This window comes from Nicrophorus vespilloides, unplaced genomic scaffold (genome assembly GCF_001412225.1).
Source record: "Nicrophorus vespilloides isolate i.1.1-1 unplaced genomic scaffold, Nicve_v1.0, whole genome shotgun sequence".
Classification (NCBI taxonomy): domain Eukaryota; kingdom Metazoa; phylum Arthropoda; class Insecta; order Coleoptera; family Silphidae; genus Nicrophorus; species Nicrophorus vespilloides.
In genome coordinates this window covers 30,782-55,296 of record NW_017098097.1, presented here as the reverse complement: position 1 = coordinate 55,296, position 24,515 = coordinate 30,782, and the positions used below count along the sequence as shown (strand labels likewise).

Here is a 24,515-nt window from a genome sequence, read left to right as displayed (position 1 = left end):
ACTATAAACTTCATACATACAACCTAAATAAATAATATAAAAAGTTTCTATAAACTACGATTTTCTTAATGGAACTGAGAATGATGGTTTAACACAAGTTGTTCTGTTATACTTTGGACTTTCTTTTGTCATCATCTCATATAGTTTTGAATTGTTGAAAAGTTTCAATTGATTTCCTTTTGTCCAGAAGTTTTTGAGATAGGAAAATACGAAATATAAAACTCATTTAATGAGTCTTTTATTCCAATTATTTACTGTTTGAAACCAGACTAATCGAGTAACAAAATACATACATAAAAATGATAAACCGTACAAAAAGAGGCTTGATTATATAAAGAGAAAAACCGCACTAATTTAATGACAATTTTAATTGATATTTAATTTTATATAAATTGATACAAACTTTAATGAACTTTAATTTAAAACAATTCTAACTTACAAATTGTTTATTTTTTATATTTATTTCAAAATTAAACGTTTATTGTACAGAAAAATACTGCTTTGAAAGGCTTTTCTCATAGGTTAAACGATGCGTCTAAAGGTTTTGTATTTGGTCCGGACATTGAAGAATTGCTTGCTCAACACGACACGAACGAAGACGTATTAGTTGTGATAGTCATCATGTGAAACTAATTCTTTTTTTAAAGCTATAATGGATGGTCAGAATGCAGTTATTAAATTACAAAACAAATATTTACTATTCTTTATACAATCATTTACAATCTTATTCAAGCGTATATTAATTAAATCTAGACATTTTGCTTTTTTTGGTAAACTTTCCAATTGAAGTTTTTACCATTATATTCTTCTGTAATTTGTAAGTTGGCTGTTGTGTTGTAGGTTAACTTCAGTATATTGATGCTCTGGGATTCCACTATTTCCTTTGACTATGAATCTGCTGCTATGCTTAAAATTGTCATTGAATAAAAAAATTGAGTAAATTATTGAAAGACTTTTTGAAATTTATTTAAAGTATTTTAAGCAAAATTTTCGAAATTACTTTTGTTTTGCTAAACATTTTTTACTGTATTGTATAGAAATATTGATTGAAAACTGTAAATATAAGTTTCTAGATGAATTAATGAAAATATTTTAGAATTTTTACATAAATTTCTTATTTATTTCATGCAATATAGTATTTTCTTATTATTTTGGTTGCTGCAACAAATGCGTAGAATTAAAGTTTTTTCTTTTGTATATCGGAATAGAATTGTACAATAATTAGAAAATAATATATATTTTGATCAATTACATTCATTAATTGATCTGGATAATGAAAATAATTAATACCTGCACCCCTTGTTTTCGTGTAGCTTTTAATTAGCTTTCGTACATAGTTATTTATTTGCATATATATTTTTTCCTATGAATTCGTGGAACTTATCTGGCGCGTAAATCAAGCACATTATTTAACCGGAGCCAAAACATGTTATTCCTGCTTAACGTAAATAATATATATCAAGCCAGTTTCAGCAGCTAAAAGAAAACATAATCAGCAAAGAAAAATCGTCGCAAAAAAAAACTTCTTCTCTCTCTCATTTCGACGTATAACACGTTGTAATTTAGCCGTTCATTTTTTTTTCCTTGTTCTCTTGTATACTTCCTCGAAGAAACTACACGTTCAAGTTAGAATTAATAGCTTTCTGCATCGATTTTTTATTTTCTTTCGCACACGTTTTTCCTTTTTCCGGAATCCTTTCAACGCTAACATGATTTATCCACTTTTTCCCCTTCATCCTAATCCCAATTCAGAAAAACTTCGTCCATCCGAACAGGACCAACTCTGATCTAAATCAACATTCGCGTAAAACGTGATAACGCCCAGTTTAAACAATGCTCCGAGGATGGATGATCAATGCATAATTGCGCAACGGTTGGTATTTTATTCGATGCGACGCTTCGTGTTTTATATAACAGGGGATGGCCGCTCCGGGGGGGTTGATTTACGTGGAATTAAGCCGCCCTCACAAAGAATGATAGTTTATTGTCTGCGTAATGGACGCAATCAACGCGCTTTGTTTTATTATCAAATTGTCTATTAAATATGAGGACAAAGTTCGATATTCGACAGCGCGACAAAGGATAAAAGCTGTTAATAATCGAATTGCTGCTGCAAAATTTCACACGTTCTACTCATTTTTTTTACTTCTGTAATTATAAAGGATGCCACAATCCAACGCAGGAAAGTTACACAAGAATAATTGACAGATAAAATATTAAGTTTAACAAACCACGCCATCTTTTGGTTATATTATCATACAACTTACATAAAATTTTCATTTATAAATACAAATCAAAAACATCCAGGATCAATTGTATCCAGGAGTTAATTCTATTAAGACATCTCTCTAACTGGTATCTTTCTTGCATCATTAAAGAGCAATCAGTCATACAACTTACAGAACATTTTCAGAAATTTATACAAATCAACAACATCCAGGATCAACCGTATTCAGAAGTTATGATGTAGTTTATTTTATAACCCTTCTAGCCCTTTTATACATCATAAAGGAGCAACCAGTCATACAACTTACATAACATTTTCAGACATGTATACATATCAACAACATCCAGGATGAACCGTATCTTTATTGCATCATAAAAGAGCAACCAGTCATACAAATTTTTAACAAGCTCAACCGTTTCCAGGAGTTAGAAACTCTAGGAACAGTACCAATTTAAGACACTATGAGATATGTCATAATATCATAATGTAATGTAAATTAACTTTCAGTTAAAGTTAGTACCAACTTTAATAAATATATAACTCCATATTCAGTTAATATTGTTAGGGAAATTTATGTTTTAATCACCAAACAAACTTATATCTGTAATATGATGTTAATATCAAATAAACTGAATAACACTGAAAACTCACCTGAAAATCGATGTACGCTAATGTATCCTAGACCATCCTAGACACTTAATTACAAATCGGCACAAAAGGAAAACGCGCGCACTCACTGATCCTATGCGAACACCGGAAATTCGATACCTAGAAAAGAATAATAGCAGAATTAGATTACTCTTCGTTTTTTTTTTGATCTTATAAACTACAAGCTTTGTCGAAAATCTGATTTATATTTTTGGGATAAAACTCGGTGATATACAATGGGACTACGGCGGAATCGGTTATCAGCGAAAATTGCCCGGAAAATTATAAATTGCAGCCGAATTTCGATCGTTCCGTTTATCATGCATCCCCTCAAACAAAAAAGGACCAAAGGATTATCAGCATTCCCTCAGTCCATTCGCTCTTCACGGCCCTATAAATCGAAAGGGCTTAATCAGGAAATTTGTTGAGGACTGTAGCGCAGTCAAGCGATTCATTCGCTCTTTACAAATACACAGATAGATCTTATACATTTTCTATAAATAAACCGTTGTTTCTAGTAAAATCAATCATCAACATTCACTATTAGTGAGAAGCTTTTAGAAATTACTTTTTAACTATAAACTGAACTTCTTTTTCAAATGACACAACTGTCATTTTATAAATTAAACGATTCTTTCACTCTTTACAAGTATGCAGACTTCTTATACAAATGACACGAGACATCAATGACAGGACTGTCAACTATGATTTACGTCAACTGTCAACAACTGTCATTTTATCAATTAAAGAACAATACTTATTTCTAATTTTGGATTTAATAATGATTATGCATAGTTTTATGAATGGAATGAAAATACTTATTTAAACTATAATTTAAAATTTAGAATTAGTTTTAAAAACGAATAAAAATTTAAAAAAAAAGCCATAAAAAGTAATTAATTTTTTACCAATTAATTAAAAATGCAATTTACTAAAACTTTCCTCAAAACGTACATAAATTTCACTCTATTTTTCACTGTAAACTGAAACCTCGGTAAAGTCAACGTTATTAAACATTAATAAAAGTTTGATTACATTAAAATTATTTTTTTCATGAAAAAAGGAGAGAATGAAAAAAAAATCGATTCCAGACTTGTATTAGCTCCACGAAATTACAGCGATCGAGAAAACGAAACCTTTATCGTGTTTCCTGTTAATTTTACTGACGTTTTAATCCGGAAATTACATGAACCGTCGCTTATATTTAATCTTCTTTCAGATTCTTTTATAAAGATATTAAAATACAAAAATATATATATATAATTTTGTTGAATTCTTTTTTCAGAGTTTAATTATATAACATTAATATTGAATTAAAACTAATTAAAATTCTTCTCATAACGTTTAATTAAAAAATACAATGTTGTTACTTTTTCTTTAGTTATGAGTTGAATTATACAAGATGATAAAGGATGAAATAAAGAACAAATTAAATAAGACTTAAAACTGTACCAGGTGGAATACAGTAAAAACTATTTAGAATTTGTTTGTTATTCAAATTGCAATCAATTTTTTTTTCTGAAGACGTAAAACTGTCTACTTGATTAATTTATTTGTCTTTTTATGAAACCGTAAAACGTATCCATGTAAATAAAGTGGACGTACGTCATTGATGCAACTCGAGTATTACACTTAAACGACGAAGTTTTTAAATGATTCCAATTTGAATACAAATGATAATTATTTGGCAGAAAAACTTCAGCCTTGACCTTCTGAACCAATAATTAATTATAAACTAATTATAATTATAAAATAGAAGATATTTTCAATAAATAATATTATGAAATAATCCGGTTAAAATAAATCAGTTACAATGTGGAAACCGACCGGTTGCATGAAAATCAGCTTTTTAATTAAATATAGAAAATTGAACTGATCGTTTCATTTATAATGCAAATTGATTTCGATGGAAACAAACACGATGAATCTGCAAAACGTTACCAAAACTGATTGATTTCAACTGTATATCAATTAAATAAAAAAATATTGGATTTTGTGCATTAATCTGAATTGTAATTTAGAATTGAAATTTCATTTACTAGACAAAATAATTGTAAAATTAATCGAAACAAACTGAAATAAATATGAGAATAATTAAAATAGTCTGGCTGTGTTCTTTTCCAATTAAACTTTTTTTTTGTTTTGTCTTAAAAGAACGGAAACTTACGCGTTCTGTTTCCAGGTACATTTCGTGTAGTGTAATTCGTTAGTGTACTAACAAATAAGTTTGTATATTCAGAAATAATTGGTTTTCTAAAGCAAACGACTAACATAAAAAAATAAACGAATCGTACGAACGTCAATATTAATCAAGCGCTCGTGGAAAATAACCGCATTTCTTTATTAAAACTTTGTTTGCGGTTCGGCAACATTTTGGGTTTCGAAGGAGGGTAGGTGTTGTGTGCTTCCTCGTTTATAGCCAATAAGGAGAAGTTAATTAAGAGAGGGAACGATGAGGCGCTAATGAAATCATTCGAATGACAAAATAAAGAAACTTTTTTTCAACAGAGTTTTGTTGTATGTTTTCTTTTTTACTTCTATTCTTGCTTTAACGCGGTTTTCCTCTATTCTCCTGTGAACGTGGTTTTCTTTTCTTCTGTAATTTAATTTTGTTACCTCGTCCGGAATAAATGATGAGGAGGACCGCTGCACGAATTTGCATGCCGTCGGTTCACCCTCATCAACGCCAATTTGCACCAATTCCTATTTTTTTTTTCAAAATAATTTATTTTTTCTACCCTTAAGCAGTAAATCTTTTGAATTAAACTACAAGGTTAGCATACTTTTTGAATTTCAACCCTCGTAAATCTCTGTTTCAAGGTGTTAACAAAATGGCAAAAAGATTTAATTCTTGACTGAATTCAAATTAACTCTGCTAATATTTATGGGTAATAATCGTGCTCGAAAAGTTTGGCACGATTGTCGCTTTTCCAACATATTCTATTTTTTTTTTGTAGTTTTGTGCCAAATGGGCAATCAAAGTTTAATGGACGTAACGCGATAGTCGCCGCACGTCCGCTTCAATTTCTGTCCGTTTCCTCGAGGTTTCCAGAATTCGCAGAAGAAGAAAGAGAGAGATAAACGGGTTTACAAAAGCGGAATTTTGCGCAAATGACCCAAATAGCGTTCTCGAGCGGTTTGTGTTTGTGCTTTACGTCGTGGGCGACCCTCCTATCTATCCGCTAAGGGGTGAAGGTTTGAAGGATGAGAGCAGAAGACGTGAGATAGGAAATGCATGTGGGGAAGGATGGAATCTCTCCTAACTTTTATGGACCACCTCAATTCGATTTCGCGTTTCTGGAATGCCGACATAACCGTTCGCTTCAATAATTTTCTCTTCCCTCTGAACTTTATTGATTGCCATTTGTTACTTAACACGTGATTTACATCATTCTCATTCCTTTTCAACACTTCATGCATACTTTAAAAAATATTCGTGTAAAAATTAACCCATTTTCAAAAAGTTTTCCTGATAAAAAAAAAATTACACCATTTTTTTTATTTATGTCAAATTTTATTTGACAGTTTTACTGTCATTTTTATATTGAATTTAAGTCAGTTTTTATTTGACACTCACAGACTTTTCGATAGGTCAACCAATACCTCGCATAGTACGGATAATCGTTTCCTCAAACATACCGTAATCTTTTAAACCGGATTAATTGAAGTATTCGTATTTAAGTCGTGTAAGTTGTGTACTTTTTTAGAATTTATTTTGCTCAATTAATATTTAGTTCGTTTCGAAACTTTCAAACCAGAAATCCGGACTCTCCGAGGCCGTACTATACGAGGTATTGCTGTATAATTAAACATTAATTAAATATATCATTTCTATAAGAACAGTAACAAAATTGATAAACATTATTATTAGATAACTTTTCAAATTATAAAAAATATGTAGAACATTTGCTGCATTCAAAACTACACTAAAGAAAAGAAAAAAAAGTTTGTAAAAACACCATTTTTTTTTATTTATGTCAAATTTTATTTGACAGTTTTACTGTCATTTCTATATTGATGTCAATTTTTTATTTAACACTCACATACTTTTCGATAGGTCAACCAATATCTCGCATAGTACGGGTAATCTTTTAAACCGGATTAATTGAAGTATTCGTATTTAAGTCGTTTAAACCGATTACTTATATCTAAAAAAAAATGTGTCCTTTTTTTTGGAATTTATTTTACTCAATTAACATTTAGTTCATTTCGAAACTTTCAAACCAGAAATCCGGACTATCCGAGGCCGTACTATACGAGGTACTACTATATAATTAAACATTGATTAAAGATACCATTTTTATAAGAACAGTAACAAAATTGATAAACATTATTATTAGATAACTTTTCAAATTATAAAAAATATGTAGAACATTTGCTGCATTCAAAACTAAACTAAAGAAAAGAAAAAAATAGTTTGTAAAAACAAAAATATAAATTAGCTTCCGGCTCGGAATATAAACTATGTCATCCCTTTTTGCAAAGCTTACATCTCATGTCAAAACTTTGTACCTTTCAGGAAGAATCCACCGTTTCGCCCTCATTATTATGCATAAAGCATTCGTATCAGCATCACTGCATCGCCACGTTCCAGTAAAAAAACAGTTTAAAAAATATACTTTAAGAAAAATAATATTTTCATATGCAAATCCAAGCTTAAATGAAAAGTCTACTCCTTGATATTTAAGAAGAAAAACATGATTATTTTTCAAAATTTATGAAAATCACTGAAATTAATTGAAAGAGACTTTATATAATTTTGACTACAATCAATTTATTATAAAGATTTTTTTGTCAAATTATTGTTTTTTAATTAAAATTTGTATCAAAATTAAGAAATTTATTAATTATGAAAGATTTTAATAATATTTGTGAAAAAAAAAGGAAAATAAAACATAGAAAATAATGAAAACGCAGAGTGTTCTAACTGGGGTTTACATAGAACTGAGTAAATGTTTGAAGAGTTTGAGGTATTAACAATGGCAGGAGCGTAGTAAACTGGTGATATATTACGTGCTAAATTGCCCGAGTTCAAATATATTAAAGAAGTTCGTTATTTACTGTTTATACACAGCAGTGAATTTCCTGGTTTTTTGTTTAGCTACAACACTAAATCACGTTTTAATAAACGAAACTAATATTTTTTTCAAATCAAAATTGTTAACTTTTCTCGTGAGATATTTACGTGTAATTACCATGCAATTACGAACACCTCTCCCCTTTTACCTCTATCCAATTAACTATTAAATAATCCGTCGAATTCCGCATCGGTTAATTCTCATCGATCCGGTGTGGAGTCCCCACAGACGTTCATCTAATCACGTGCATCATGCGTGCATAACAAAAAGATAGTAGAGTAATCGATACTTGTTTTCTCATCTTTAGACATCTTTGTGCGTGGTTAGTTCGATGGATGAAAGTGTGTCTGTGTGTGGAATCGGTTTTCGTTCGTTTCACGTGGAGGAAGGCATCCGTCGGTGCGGAATATAATCTCCATTTGTTATGGGTCTGCCTTTGACAGGTCCATTGGAAGCAAAGGACTAAATGTAGCGCAACATTTTGATTAATGGCATTCTCTCGCTTCGGGCCCTTCGAAAGGCACCAGCGCAGCGCGCCCGCCCGCCACCTGATCTAATCATAGCCGCATTAATCCCATTCAGCGCAAAGGAGGAGCAGCATCCTTTTCGCGTTCTACAAATTCCCCACGTCGAAAAATAAAATAAAATAGAATATAAATTGCGCACCCGTTTTCCACTTTACATTTCTCATTTTCTATGCATTTATTTATGTAATGCAGCTCTTAAATAAAGTTGTAGTAGCATGGAGGTCAAATTAACAGATGTCAAACATCAATCATGAAAAAATGGAAATCTAATAACACTTTCTAAATCAAACATCTTATCAATAATTAATTTTCACTTGAGATTTCTCATTTACTTATGTAATTTGCTCATTTTAAATAACGTTGTAATAGCATAGATCAATTTGAATCGTTTTCCTCTTTACATTTTTCATGTTCTATTAATTTATTTATGTAATCTTAAATGAAGCTGTAAAAGCATGGAGGTCAAATCTAATACATGTCAAATCTGAATCATGAAAGCACTGGAAATCTAATTGCATTACAGACACATCTTCTAAATTGAATATCTTATCAATAATTCTTTGTATGGTTTTCCACTTTACATTCCTCATTTTCCATTCATTTCTACTTGTAATGCACATCTTAATTAAAGCTGTAGTAGCATGGAATTTAAATTTAACAGATGTCAAACATCAATCATGAAAGTACTGGAAATCTAATAGTTCTTTATAAATCGAACGTCGTATCATTAATTAATTGGAATCGTTTTCCTCTTTACATTTTTCATGTTCTATTCATTTATTTATGTAATCTTAAATGATGTTGTAAAAGCATGGAGGTCAAATCTAATACATGTCAAATCTTAATCATGAACGCACTGAAAATCTAATTGCATTACAGACATATTTTCTAAATTGAACATCTTATCAATAATTAATTGGCATGGTTTCCCACTTTACATTCCTCATTTTCCATTAATTTCAATTTGTAATGCACATCTTAATTAAGGCTGTAGTAGTTTGGAATTTATATTTAACACATGTCAAACATCAATCAAGAAAACAGTGGAAATCTAATAGTTCTTTCTAAATCGAACGTCGTATAAATCAATAATTAATTGAAATCGTTTTGCACTTTACATTCCTCATTTTCAATTCATTTCTATTTGTAATGCACATCTTAATTAAAGCTGTAGTAGTATGGAGATCAAATCTAATACATGTCAAATCTTAATGATGAAAGCACTGGAAATCTAATTGCATCACAGACACATTTTCTAAATTGAACATCTTATTATTAATTGACATGGTTTTTCACTTTACATTCCTCATGGTACATTCATTAGTATTTGTAATGCACATATTAATTAAAGCTGTAGTAGCATGGAATTTAAATTTAACAAATGTCAAACATCAATCATGAAAGTACTGAAAATCTAATAGTTCTTTCTAAATCGAACGTCGTACCAATAATTAATTGGAATCGTTTTCCACTTTACATTTCTCATGTTCGATTCGTTTATTTATGTAATGCACCTCTTAAATAAAGTGGTAGTAGCATGAGAATCTAACACCATTACAGACAATCTTTCTAAATCGAACATCTTATCAATAATGAATTAGAAAGGTTTTCCATTTTACATTTCACATTTTCCATTCATTTCTATTTGTAATGCACCTCTTAATTACAGCTGTATTTGCATGGATGTCAAATTTGACACATGTCAAACATTAAGATCTAATAGCATGTAAGTCAAATTTGACAGCTGTCACACATCAATCATCAAAATCCAAAAAATGTAATGGTATTATAGATACTCGAATTTACATTGACGTGAAAATTTGACAGCTGTCACAAATCAATCATAAAAATTATGTAAAATATTTAATCTAACATTAAAATTATAATAAGAGAAAAAAAATCAAATAAACAATTACAAAATAAAAATCATGAAAATGAATGCACTGAAAAAAGTTATTCATTTCCAAATTAAAAACATAATCCCTTTGACAATACTAAAAAAATATATTATTTTACACATTGTTTTCAAGTTAATTAAACTAATTAATTCAGTATATATTTAACATAATTACAGAAATACCTTGATTTTTTAGAAACTAATTTAGAAACAAACTTTTGCGTTTTTTATTTACATTATTAAATTGCAAAAAATAAGAGATGAAAACAATTATTTTTTTTATAGAGACGAAGAAAATTGAATAAAACAAGGAAAAGTTAAAGCTACAATTATAAATGCAAAATGCGCTTAATCCAATTTGCATGGAAATTTGAAGACAGATGTAGAAAGTAATGAAGAGATTATGCAGACACTTAGTATTTTGAGTGATAATACCATTAGAAATTAATTATGCATTCAAAGAAATTTGTACTTTTCCAAAAAATAATCACATTTTCTTCATAATTATCTGTTTTATTAAATCAAAAATATATATATTTTTCAAAATTTCTTTAACAGACTTTTATGTGATTGCTTTTAGAATTGAAACGATTCGTGTTATTTCAGTTCTTTTTTTTTATGTACATTTCAGTCAGTTATTATTAGCTTAGGTGGAAGAGCTTAGGACTTATCAAAATAAAGATTATCCCATACTACATTAAATCTGGAGCGTCAAATATGTAAACATTTTAGTGAACTAATCTCGTAGGGGTTTTGTGTAATTTTATGCACGTATATTTATTAATTCGTGGATGAAATGTGTATTTTGTTAATGTGCAGCAGACTTTTCAAGGTCTGCACTTTACAAATGCTTTGATTGAACAGTATTACTACTTTTTGATTGATATTGATGAATGTTTATCGAAATGGTATTATCGTGAACAACTATTGGTCGGTTGCCAAGACAAACTGTGCCAAAACAGTTTCAACACGTGTTTCTTGATCCGTTTAAAATCTATCTATTTTGTTTTTGTTTTCAAATTTTTACATGGAATAAACCTTAATATATTTTAGATTTTTTTTATAAATTTTGTGAAAAGCAATAAAAAAGTACAAATTCTAAAATAATATTATTTTCGAATCAAAATGACCCGATCACTAAATATTAAAAAAAATAGAACAAATTATTCATTTTTACAACTTATTATTCTAATAAACTTATAAAAAGTTAAAAATATACAAAGATTATTCACTGAAATGAATAGAAATATTTTATTCCAAAATATACATTGTTGATTGAGTGCGCAAACATTGGAAACATAACACTGTATACAAAATTGAACAATAGTATATAAAACGATGTAATGGTCCACCTTTTGTCTAGAAAAATGCTCCAACGCGGAGCATCAATTTCATAACATAAATCAGTTCGATATAAACGAAGACAATAAATTTCCAGGCGAAGAACCTGATACATCCAGAGATAGAAAAAAAACTAACGCGACGTGCGAAGGAATCGAGAAAGACATTGTTAATAACATTCCATTAGCGAAGTAGGCGATAACAATTTCGCTTCGTCGAACTTTCTCCATTGGAATCGGTTAAATGAACCAAATTGAAACGATTTGTATTAAAACTGGGACGAGGAGAACAAAAAAATAAAGACGAAGAAATAATCATAACGAACGACCGTTTGTTAAATGAACCCAAAACGATTCATTAAATCGCAAACTTCGGATTAACGTTTCCCTTATAGCATTATTAACTTTGTTGCTTCATTTCTTAATTGATTTATTACAATAACGAATTTATTTTATAGTAAAATTTATAGCTTTTTTTTCTCCAATTTTCTATTTAACTTTAAGTTTTCTGTGATTTATTTAAATTTCCAAAAACATAGCTTAAATATTGTTATTTTTTATATAATATAATAATTTTTACAATTTGCTACTAAAAATATTTATATTGTATATTTATGCAAGAAAATTATTTAAAAAAAAAACATTGATGAAATAAAATCTCCTGTTACAATGTAATTAAATTTGTTTTATATATATATACTTTGACAGAATAGAAATCTTGCTGACTTATGCACGATCAGCTCGTTATAAAACACTCGCATAACTACACACACCGGAACATATAGATGTCTGCACTCTAAGGCCTCTTTGATACGATATATTTTACACCGGTTGAGAGATTTTCCCTGAGAATCGAAAAGCGTATGAAATGTCGCGTGCAGCTTTGTTCGTTGCACTTTTCCTCCGAATAAAAAAAGAATACGTGAAAAATAGAGTGATCAAAAAAATAAATGTATTTTTACGTAGTCTACAAATTGAGTAAAACCGGAAGAGAAATATAAAGAAAAGAAGAGGTTTTGAAATTTATTCAGTGGAAATGCAAACTGAACTTTGTACCCTCAATCAACATCATCCGGTCATGTATAGCCCCAAGCACCACAAAAGGGACCTCACAGTAAAACTTATATAACTGCATCAACCCAACTCTACCCACAAATTTTAATTTCTAATTATACAGTTTTGCATTATTTTAAGTAATTTTTTTACAGAACTCCTTAGTTAAATACTTTAATGTTTATATAACTATACTTTTAAGTAGTACTGAAGTTGGTAGTAACATTTCCTATAGCAACAATGACAGTTAGTGACATCGATGACAGTTAATGGTAGCGTTTTTCGATTAATGTATTTTGAGGAAACGCAAAGTGAACTTTGTACTCTCACTAAACATCATACGGTCATGTTTAGCCCGAAGCACCGCAAAAGGGAATTCACTATAAAACGGTCTGAAACTGCAAGAACTCAACTCTGCCATCAAATTTAAATTTCATAATTATAATGTTTTTGCATTATTTAAAGACGTGAAATGCGAAAGTTTGGTTGTATTTTATGGAAATTTACATCGCATCTTATTAACAATTCGGATGAGAAGTTCTCAGTTAAATGCGATAAGAAAGCTGTTGCGTTGAATTACGTCTCGGATGTTCCTAAGCAAACAAACGAGTTCTGGAACTAAGCAAGAACTTCCTCGAGTTTCCAAGACAAAGTGACGAGAAAATTTGTTTGGCTGTTGATGGCTGCATTTCTGCAACTATTTCTATGTCACTCTCAGATCCTTTATGAGTGCACTGCAAACGAAATTAGATTACTTTATTTTTATTTATTTCTCGCTAGAAATGCTCATGAAATTTGATGAAAGTCCTAAGATCTTAATATATTATAAATTTATTTTACTGACGTTGTAATTTACTCAACTAATAGCTATTATTTAATCAATATTAAAGTAACACAACAGAAAACCATCAATACTTTAATTTAGTTTAGTGCTTTATTACTATTAGTACTAACATTAATCAATAATCAACCTTCATATGACTATAATAACAAGGAACTAAATGTATTAATATTCATTTATTTAATTCATTACTGTCATAATTTTCAAGGTTATCGTAATTGTTATCATATCATATTTGATACAACTGTCAAAAGTAGCTGTCAAATACAAAATTTAGACTCAATTTTCATATATAATAACTCTTTATAAGTCATCTTCCATATGACTATAATAACTACAAGGATGTAAATGTAATATTTATGTTGGTATAAGATTAGGCAAATACAACTGTCTATTGATTTTACACTTCATCGCTGTCATAATTTTCAAGTTTACCGTAACTGTCATTTTGAAATATCTGACACAACTGTCAAAAATTAAATGTCAAATTTGAAATTTTCACGCAACGTTGATATTTAATTACTTAATTACTAAAAAATGTATGTTAATTAATAAAAAAGTATTTATACGAAAATTAACGCTGGTTTCATACGTGTACACGTCTGTACAATAACAATGCATTATGCAATCTCGGGCGTGCGATTGACGTGAACAAAATTTGAATATGATAATGGTAACAATGATGATGATGTAATACTGATTATGAATGGAGTTGTAACGCTTTATTTACGTTGCTGAACGATCGATACGTAATTCTACAAATGTACCAAAATCTAAATTTGATATTATTACGATCAGTTGGATTTTATTAGTCAATTATAGAAAATTAATTTGCGTGGCAGAAAGAAAAAAAAGTGTAACATCAATATTTATTCGATTGTAGTGAGATACGTTCTTTGTTGGTATTGAAATTGGTGAATTCAATACAAATAATTCGTTTATTACATTGATGATTATTGGAATCGATACAGTTGGCCCCAAGGATATAAATAATTCCAAACAGTTTTTCCCCTGTTCTATTTTTTTTTTGTATTTCCCAATATTAGCTACAATGAAATATTCCAGTCTGTTAAACTAATTGCTTATATTTTTTGTAAATAAAACAAGCTGTTAAATTTCAGCTATTTATAACGAAACGAGACGAATTTTGATTTTATGCTCTCATAAATAGTTTTTATGGTTGAGCATTTCGCCGGGACGTGCTGTTTACTTGAATATTCGGTTCCGTTTCGCCTTCAGTTTTCAATTATTATTAATAATTATAGTTTTTCGTACTGCACAGCCATTTCCGGTCATTAAAGTTTTTACTCTATTTCCAACTGTTTGTAGGTAATATTTTACTAGCGTAAATAATCAACGGTTATAATAAAATCAATAATGTTCTTTTTAATGCACTATAAAGCTTATGGTTGTTACAATATTTTAACGCCTGATTAAATGCTTATTCATTTAACCTTTCGTTATAAACCTTCACGGATCTTGGCTTTAACGCTTTTATTTATACTTAATTAACATTTATAATTGTCCTTGGTAACAATTTATATTTATCAAATATATAAATTATAACACACAATTAACATATAACAAACAAAATATTAATAATCATTAGCATCTGTATAATATAATTACAACAATAACATAATTATTCTTTCCATTTGACAATTATTTTAAGTAGACCTGACTACTTCAAGGTTATAATCTAATGTTGGAAGTAACATTTTTTATGACAGTTAATGACAGCGATGACAGTTAATGACAGCAATGACAGTACATGAATGAAGTATTGCAAAGATGCCAATTTATATTTGTCAAATAAATACTTTAAACTATAACACATAATTAACATATAACAAACAAAATATTAATAATTATTATCATTTCTATAATATAATTACAACAATAACACAATTCTTCTTTCAATTTGACAATTATTTTAAGTAGACATGACTACTTCAAGGTTATAACCTGATATTGGTAGTAAAATTTCTTATGACAGTTAATGACAGCAATGACAGTTAGTGACAGCGATGACAGTTAATGACAGCAATGACAGTATATGAATGAAGCACTGCGAAGATGCCTTTATATAATCCAATAATATTCTGATCAAAAGCTACTCGAAACGCTCGAAATCGCAATTGATTAAAATACACTCAGCGAAATCCGGCAATAAATCATTGAAAGGAAATACAATAATCGCATTATAATTTAAGAGGATTTCTAACCTGAAAAGAAGCTAAATAATCTCTATACAATTGTTGCAGCTTTAATTAACCTTCTTGCTGGTTTATATTGGTATTCAGGAGGAATTTATGTTTTCAAACTCGAAAAATGTTTGAAAATTTTCCTATAAATGAAAAATATTTAATATTTAGCCCCATTCGGAAGTTATAACGAGATGCGGCGAAATAACTTTCATGTGCGAAAACTTGTTTGGGAGAGTTGTGCTATAAATTAAAAAAAAAACTAGAAAGTACGTCCGTCTTTGAAATTCTTCCTTGGATGAAATAATTCACGACGCCCTCTGTTTTAGAGACCCAAACTTTTTAATGAACTTCTGACATAATTACTTCGCGAAAGGACGAAACGATGTTGACAATAATTAACTGAGTAGTTGATTTAATTTATTTAAAAGTGATTAGGTTTCAATTTAGTTATATCACGTGTATCAACTCATTAATATAACATGAATTTGGTAGTAATATCAGTTAATAATTAATAAAAATGTTATTTTGAATGTAATTGTAACAAAGTTTTTAAACCAAAATAAATTTCATAAATAAAAGATTTCAAATTTGATATACGTTGAAAAAAAAACATATATATTTCAATTTCAAATCTGATTTCAAACTTTTCCAACCTTCTACTTCTCGCCATAAATTTGAAAAATGATGTCAGCAAAGTTCTGGAAACAAAACGGGAAATGCATCCGTAAAAAAATGATATAGTGCTTGTGAAAATCATGAATAATTTACACAAAGATTTTCCATAATTCTTTCGAATTTTCTACAAGACATTTCGAGAAGATGAAATATTTGCATTCGATAATTCTCACGATTCGACAATGTTTAAATTGGATAAATCGAACATTTCCTTGAATTCGAAATAAGTGCACTTAATTCTATATTCAAATGAAGTGCGCGACAGAATAAAAAAAATAATATGAACGAATTTCTGTCGGTAATCCAACGACAGTCTCAGACCACGAAAACTCTTAATGTGATGAGGTCGTGTTTACCATAAAAGATATGATTAATCGACGTAATTCTAATATTTCTTCATATTCGAAGTAGTGACGTTGCTTTAAACGTGCATTAGCTAAATTATGTTTTCATTTTTACGTACATTCTAATTAGAAAACACAGAAAATTATACACTCCAATAATTAATAATTCAACTAGACAAGAAAACTACATTTTTGTATATGTTTTTTGTTAAATAAACTTATAAAAACGAATCTAAATTTATATTAATATACTATAATCTTAATATAGATATAAAATCAATAACTAATAAATTTATACAAAGAAACAAAAATGTAGTTTTTTTTAAACTCGATTTAATTTTATGCGAATCTCGATAATCTTTTATACATTAACGTTCTTTAGTTACTCAAGTTCTATCAACTGAAACAATCATAAAACAGTAATTAGCGTTGCATAAGGCTATTTTATCTATATTTAGGATCCGATAAGATGCTGCAAACGACTCGGCTATAATTTTTACTACACTATTAACATGAACACATCAATTCCGTCTATCCATTAACGCGAAATTCCATGCTTTATATTTGAATAAATAGTCGAAGCTGCTAACAAAAAAAAAATGTTAAGAGTACCTCTTTTATGGTCTATATCAAATGTTCTTTTATTTTGAATTTTATGAATCCGTGAAGCAGTTACGATCCAACCAATCTGCAGTTATTGCAGAGGGTTTACTTAAATATCGACAATTTTCAACGTCTGTGGACCCGTGATAAAAATTGTTTAGTAAAATCCATACAAAAAACACTGTATTTCGCAGCTGCGTATATTTAAAATGAAAAAGAAAATGATTAAAAATCCTAATGAATTATAAATATTCAAATCGATAGAATTTATTGCAATTATAAATAATCTTGTGTCAAGAGGAACAGGTGAAAACTGTTAGCAGAATGACAGCTGTCACCATGTGTCAAAGCGAGGAACAATGAAAGACAGTTAATAATTGGATCACAATATAACTACAAATAAATATATAAAATGACAGCTGTCACCGTGTGTCAAAGCGAGGAACAGTTGAAAAACTGTTAATGATTAGGTCACAATATAGCTACAAATAAATATCTTGTTTCAAAACGAGGATCTGTAGCCAATAGGGTGGCAATATATAAATAAATATGTTGGGTCACGAAATGACAGCTGTCATCATCTGACAATATACCATCTGTCATCTGAGTCTCAGTACAACAACAGTTAAGAGAAACAGTGATTTAGACTATGCGATGTTTTTCTGTTGATATTTTATGATTAATGTGATGTGAATAGTGTGAAATCTAATTGTGTATGTATATTACATGTGATAGTTTTATTGGAATTTGCATGTTCAGTGTAGTAATCATAGTGTTGAATTAGGGTAGTATGAACGTGCTGCAATTGCCGACAATAGCAATGCCATCAACGTACGTGTCAAATACTATTTGAACTACGTCTAGCAGAGACATAATGGATCCAAGATTGCATCCGTCGGAGAGATTGGAAACAAGATTAGTTTTAGTTTTTTTTTCTTTTGTTTTATTACATTTCCATTTTGAAATACATTTTAAACGAATATTTATGATACTTGAGGGTATAATTATAACAACAAATGTAAATCGTTAATTATCTAAATTAGCAGCAATAAATTGTATCTTAATGTGTATGTAGATTAAGGTTTATTTGGTTGATTTATAGGTGTAGGGTAAAGGAGAGAAGGTGGTGGGTACTTGGCTTTTGGGCAGACTTTGCTGCATGGTTGGTGGCATTGCTGCTGCCGCTTGTAAATATCAAAGAGGGTCATTTGCATTTTCTTGTCGCGGACATTCTAAATGCAAATACGCTTCAGACTGCATCTAAATTTACGTCGACACCGAAACATATCCGATCCGATTAACAAACGAGCTTCGTGAATCGACCAACCCCTTCTCAACCCCACGAGAGTCGGTTTTCTACTATCCTCCCAAAAACGTTCCACCTATTCCTAAATCGATTTGCTTTATTAATTATTACTGCACACATTCAGATTATGCACGCTAACCGAATCGATTGACTTATCCTGTAATTCCTACATTATCCTACTCCTACTGAAATTGTCAACAGAAATGTTTTGTTATTAATGTTTAAGTCGAGTCTCGAGCTCTTGCACTTCAGGGCTTATGCAAATACGACCTAACCACTATAAGTCCGGAATAATGGCGGCCGTGTTTCCATTGTTTCGCAAGATGTAAGTCGAAGATGTTTCGAAATGCGTGGGCTGTTGAGGACAAAGAAGAGGCTATTCTAAACGCGGCTTTCCTGCGAGATTAGTCCACAAAACAAGACGTTTATCACAAATCCTCGCTCGTAAACAATGATTTAATTAATGCAAATATCAAACGTTATGCAAAACAATTAGTTGAAATATTATAAACTAATATACAACAAATTTTCAATTTTGACAGCTGATTGCAAGTAAACCATGATTTACTCAAATATAAATTTATACTCATCTGAAAGCATATATATTTAGCTTTAATTGGATTATTTAATTATCAATGTGTAATGCATACTTATGGAGTAATACGATAAAATGTAAATACACTCCTGTTTTGATGCATGAAAAATAGTTTATTCAAATTTCATTGCTGATTGTAGGTAAACCACGAATGTCTCCAATTTGAATATACATTTATTTTGAAGCCTGTATTTTCAATATTAATTATTTTAATTAATAATCCCTTTGTTTTAGATATTTATCAAGTAATAGGACAAAATTTGAAGTCATTAATTTAGTAAAAAAAAATATAATTTTTTTCAGGTGATTGTAGCTAAACCACAGTTACCACAAAATATGAATCTATACACGTTTTAAACCCAATATATTTAGCTTTAATTGCATTATATAATCATCATTAAACGATGCATAGTTATCGAATAATTAGACAAAAATTAAGACACTGCTTTTCTTGACGTAGACCTATTATCATGATGACATTAATTGACATCATTGTTAGACCTTGACATTCATTAAGAAATAAGAATCTCAGCTCCTTTTATGACCTATAATTTGTAAGACTTTAGAAATTAAGTACAGGTTAAACGTTATGGTGCAAATGAGAAACCATTAAAATGAAAACCGAAACTTTCAGCATCTGTTTACAACGTAATTTCCTTAAATTACGCAACAACGTAGATCGACATGGAACGATAATTTATTAATTTTTATCTAAACATAATATTATTCTTACGTCCATCATCAATCAGACCACAAACTAATTCACGCACTGTCATTCATTACAATGTTACGTGAATATAGAAGCTTACACAATGACCATACAATGACCTCTAATTACGCTCCGGATAAATCATCCGCTTTCGCCACACACGAAATGCACGACCCGTTGCATAAAATTACTGTATTATTTCATAATGCAATCATAACAGCAAATTCCAACTGAATAATGAGAATCTCGTAAATTAATTGAATGTATTTATATTTATTTCTCTAATTATCACAAATTATTAATATTGTTTTAATTAATTTAATTGCGCAACGAGTAATTATATTGATGATTGAAAATGTACGTTAATGTTAAGTTTATTGATGTTCATGCCCTGAAATGCTACACAAACCAAACAAATATAATTAATTTATCCTAAAACAACAAATCTATTGTAAACGTGGCAGCTGCAACGGTTTGACTTTAATTGAAATACACGTATTGATGGACGTAAATATTTATTGTTTATCAGTAATATAGAAAAAAAAACAATTTACAAAAGTTCGTTGGAAAATAAAAGTAAATTAAGAAAATCAAACAGAAATCTTCAATAATTCGGTATAATTGTAACAAAATACTCAATTTTATTACCACAGTCAAACAATTAATAAATTAAGAATATTTTATCCTTAAATTATTTATAAATATTGCAAAAATCAAACGATTTATAATAATTATTCGGAATTTTTTGCTTTATTCTAGAAATTCAAATAACTAATTTTATTTATTTGAAATAAACTTTTTATATAAAAATTCTTTGGTCGTTAGCCAAAATTAAGGCGCAATTACAATTATTTCAATTTTTTTATATAACTGAAAACTGTGTATTTTGATACATGAACACATTGCATTCAAATCTAATTTAAACTTTTCTTCGAATCGATTAGTGAATAAAATGAACTAAATCAAAAACCTATTTAGGAAAGTTGCGTAATGCAAGTTGATAATAATACGAGTTGAACAGAGTCAGCTGTTTCGTAAACTGGTTTGGGATGAAGTTGATGAAAAGAAGTTAACTTTGTGGACCGACGACCGCTGTTTATGAATATTTATTGCCACTTTTTAATTTAATTCAGAGGATGCGAAAGAAAATATAAGTCGAGGAAACGCGCGAAGATGAATATATTATGTAAAATAATATCTTGCACACATACTTCATTCAATTAAGATTCCTAATGAGTTTGCTTAGCTTCTTCTGCGACGCTTCGGTTATTTACATTTTTTTATTACGAAGAAAAATCGTTATAAGCAGATTGTGATTATGAATGATCAATGAAATATCTTGCTTTTTTACAAAAAAATTAATTTGATATTTTAATTAAGTTTTTCAAAAGTTAATTTATTTATAACTAAATAATATGTATTAACCGAAATTAATTTGGTAATTTCTATAAAATATACCGAATTTTCTAATTAATGTAATATATTTAAAAATACGTTTTTTCTTTAAAAAAAAAATTGTTGTTAAAAATTATGTCCAAATTTATTTAAATACGTGACTAAATTGAGATTTTGTAAATTCTAAAGAAATACAGATTTTACTAATAAATATTTCAAAAAAGTAAATAAGAAATTAGTTAATTGTTTAAAGATGAAATTCTTAATGTAATTTCATTCACATTGTGTCCAAATTTATAGAAATAGACCAGTAAATTAAGATATATTTATATATTACTATAAAAAGGTAAATAAGAAACACATTTTTTGTTTGAAGAAGAAATTCTTAATGTAATTCAAAATAGATGAAATAGATGAGTAAATTAAGATATTTTTTGGAATTTATAAAGAAATACAGAACTATAAAAGTAGTTTTTTGTTTATAATATAATATTTTATTTAAAAATAATATTTTTGTTAAAAATATTATTTCTTAATGCAATTTTACTAAATTTATTGAAAAATATAAGTAAATTAAGATATTTTTGTAATTTCTAAAGATTTTTCTTAAAAATATAAATTTTTCTTCAGTAAATACAAAGAAAATCAACAAAGTAATATATTTGAATACAATTATTACATTTTCCAAATATTTTTCTGATTCATTACATAAATATAACATTAATTAATTTACAACAGTTTTTTTTGTTATGTGAAGATTAATTAAATTTAAGTTGAGATTAATGTTTCATATTTGTCACAAAACCGCACAATTAAATCAAATTAAATCCAAGATGTAAGAAAAGCTGCAAATATCAACTGAGAAACCGCAGAGTTGAAACCACTGCTGTAGTCAGTTCATAATTAATATACATTTTTTGATATTGTATTGTTTCCATTTACTTGTCGTTTATTAAGATTTATTACCGAAACTCTAAGACTAAAGAAAGTCCAAGAACTTCATTTAAACATAATTATCCTAAACTTTATTAATAATTAATTAATTAATCTATTTAATTCTCGCTTCTTTGTCATTGATTTCTTTTTATTATAATCAATCACGCGGCATCGATTTGGCTCGACTTTGATGTGTATTTTCAGGATTAGATTTGGAGAGAAGTGAGTGTATGTAGAAGAGGAGCAAGTGGAGGATTGGCGTCAATTTTATGTTGTTTTTGACCGAAGCGGAAAGAATAAATAAATAGTTTAACCGTCTGCCACGAGGAAAAACGTTTCAATAAATAATCCTCAAACACCGACCGCATTTTGGCAGCTAGTCGATAGAATTTACCAGACAGACACACGAATACGCCGCTCACTAACTACACACAAAACTCATCGTCATCGTTCGAGCCGTACGAAACGGAGAACGAAAAAAAGAAGTTATAATCAGCACTCACATGACGTTAGCATGAGCGCTAGCACGATTATTAATTAATCAAATGAGGAAAAATACATGAATTGAAACAAGGGTTTGGTCTTTATACATTAATGTTTCTCTCTTTTTTTTTTCATCCACATAATTTCGTTTTGTTTCTAGTACAGTTTTCAAAGTGTATTTACATAAAATCCTCTTTTATAAACTAAAGTTTAAAATTCAATAAACTAATTCTCAATTTAATATATCAAAAAAAATAAATTAATTGAAAATTACTGAAATAATCTAAAAGTTTCTACTATATTAATAATTTGTCTTTTATTGTGAGTAGTTTCAATTTTTCTATGCAAATTCTCAATGTATACTATAATCAATTTATTAAGTTTAATTTCTAGAACAAATCACTCGAAGACTTATATGAAAATATGAAAGAATTTATAAGATGTAAAAAACACAGTTTTTCACATAAAATTAGAAAAATTCTGTAAAAAATAACTTATATTCATAAAAGCAACACATTAATAATTTGTATATTAAAATTATGAATTTCCTTATATTGAAATGTATAACCATTGAAATGTTAGACTCATAAAAATCTTAGTAACAAACTTAGCAACTGGAATCTAGACATAGAAGTTATTAATAATCTTATAGTGAATACAGTGTTAATTATCCAACTTCACCTCTAGCATTTCTTATAGAGTCCACTAGGACTCCATAACGACATAACTACGAGATATTTTACAGTGTCCAAAGACAATTTGAATCTCAGGACACGACAATATTTCTTGTTTGAATTTATAAACTCCTGATTTTAGGCTTCGAAGTTTAGACCATACATTTTCAAAGTCAATTACTTAAAAACATGAAAAAAAAAACGTGTAACAAATAAGTCAATACAAGTATTTCATTAATTCTAAGATTAATTAGCAAAAAATTAAAGATAATAAGGAAACTTAACTTTTTCAAATTTCAAATTTTATTACTTAATTTATATGATTTGTATTTGTATTTGCAAATATTTTAGAAGTTTTCAAGTATATGAGTATTTTGTTTGTCTACTAAAAAAACCTATTGTTTTATATTGAATACACATATTTTCAGCATTTTTTATTCAAGGTCGAAAACCGTAATAAAATTTTAAACCAAATAAAACATTTATATATAATGAATTAATGTAGAAATTTATAATTTTTCCATTAACAAAAAGAAAATGTTTACAACTTTTTATTTTACAGTAGTTCAATAATTTTAAACATAACTTTCATTCAATTTCAAAAGTTTCAATTTTCGATACGTTTCTAAATAAATGTCAAAGTTTTCGAATCGAATTGAATTGAATTTTGAATCATTTCAATGTTGTTTGGCGGAAATAGCACAGATCGATATGCATTTGCATACGCAATAAAGATTAGTTTCAATTTTTATTTTTTAGTATACGCCACGTTACATTTATGCAGTTGCGATACTTGAGAAGGCCTAGAATAGAATATCGAATGCATACATTTTTCAACACATGAAACTATAATGCATATTGCTTTATTTTTACACATTACATCATTCTTTATTTTTATTACACATTCTAGAATTATTAGTATACATCTCATAATATGCGTAAGAGTAATTTTATAAGCTTTTTTCGACTGATTAATT

The 24,515-nt window shown here is 28.7% G+C and overlaps 1 long non-coding RNA gene across 1 annotated transcript in view; it reads right to left on the bottom strand.

The window, feature by feature from the left end:
- Positions 1-24,515, bottom strand: part of LOC108561687 — a 50,022-nt gene that overhangs the window by 19,979 nt on the left and 5,528 nt on the right. Inside the window, exons 2-3 of the long non-coding RNA XR_001891025.1 lie at positions 2,879-2,995; positions 2,632-2,634 (exon numbers count right to left, since the gene is read on the bottom strand). This is a non-coding gene — a long non-coding RNA (uncharacterized LOC108561687). The remainder of the gene's footprint in view (positions 1-2,631; positions 2,635-2,878; positions 2,996-24,515) is intronic.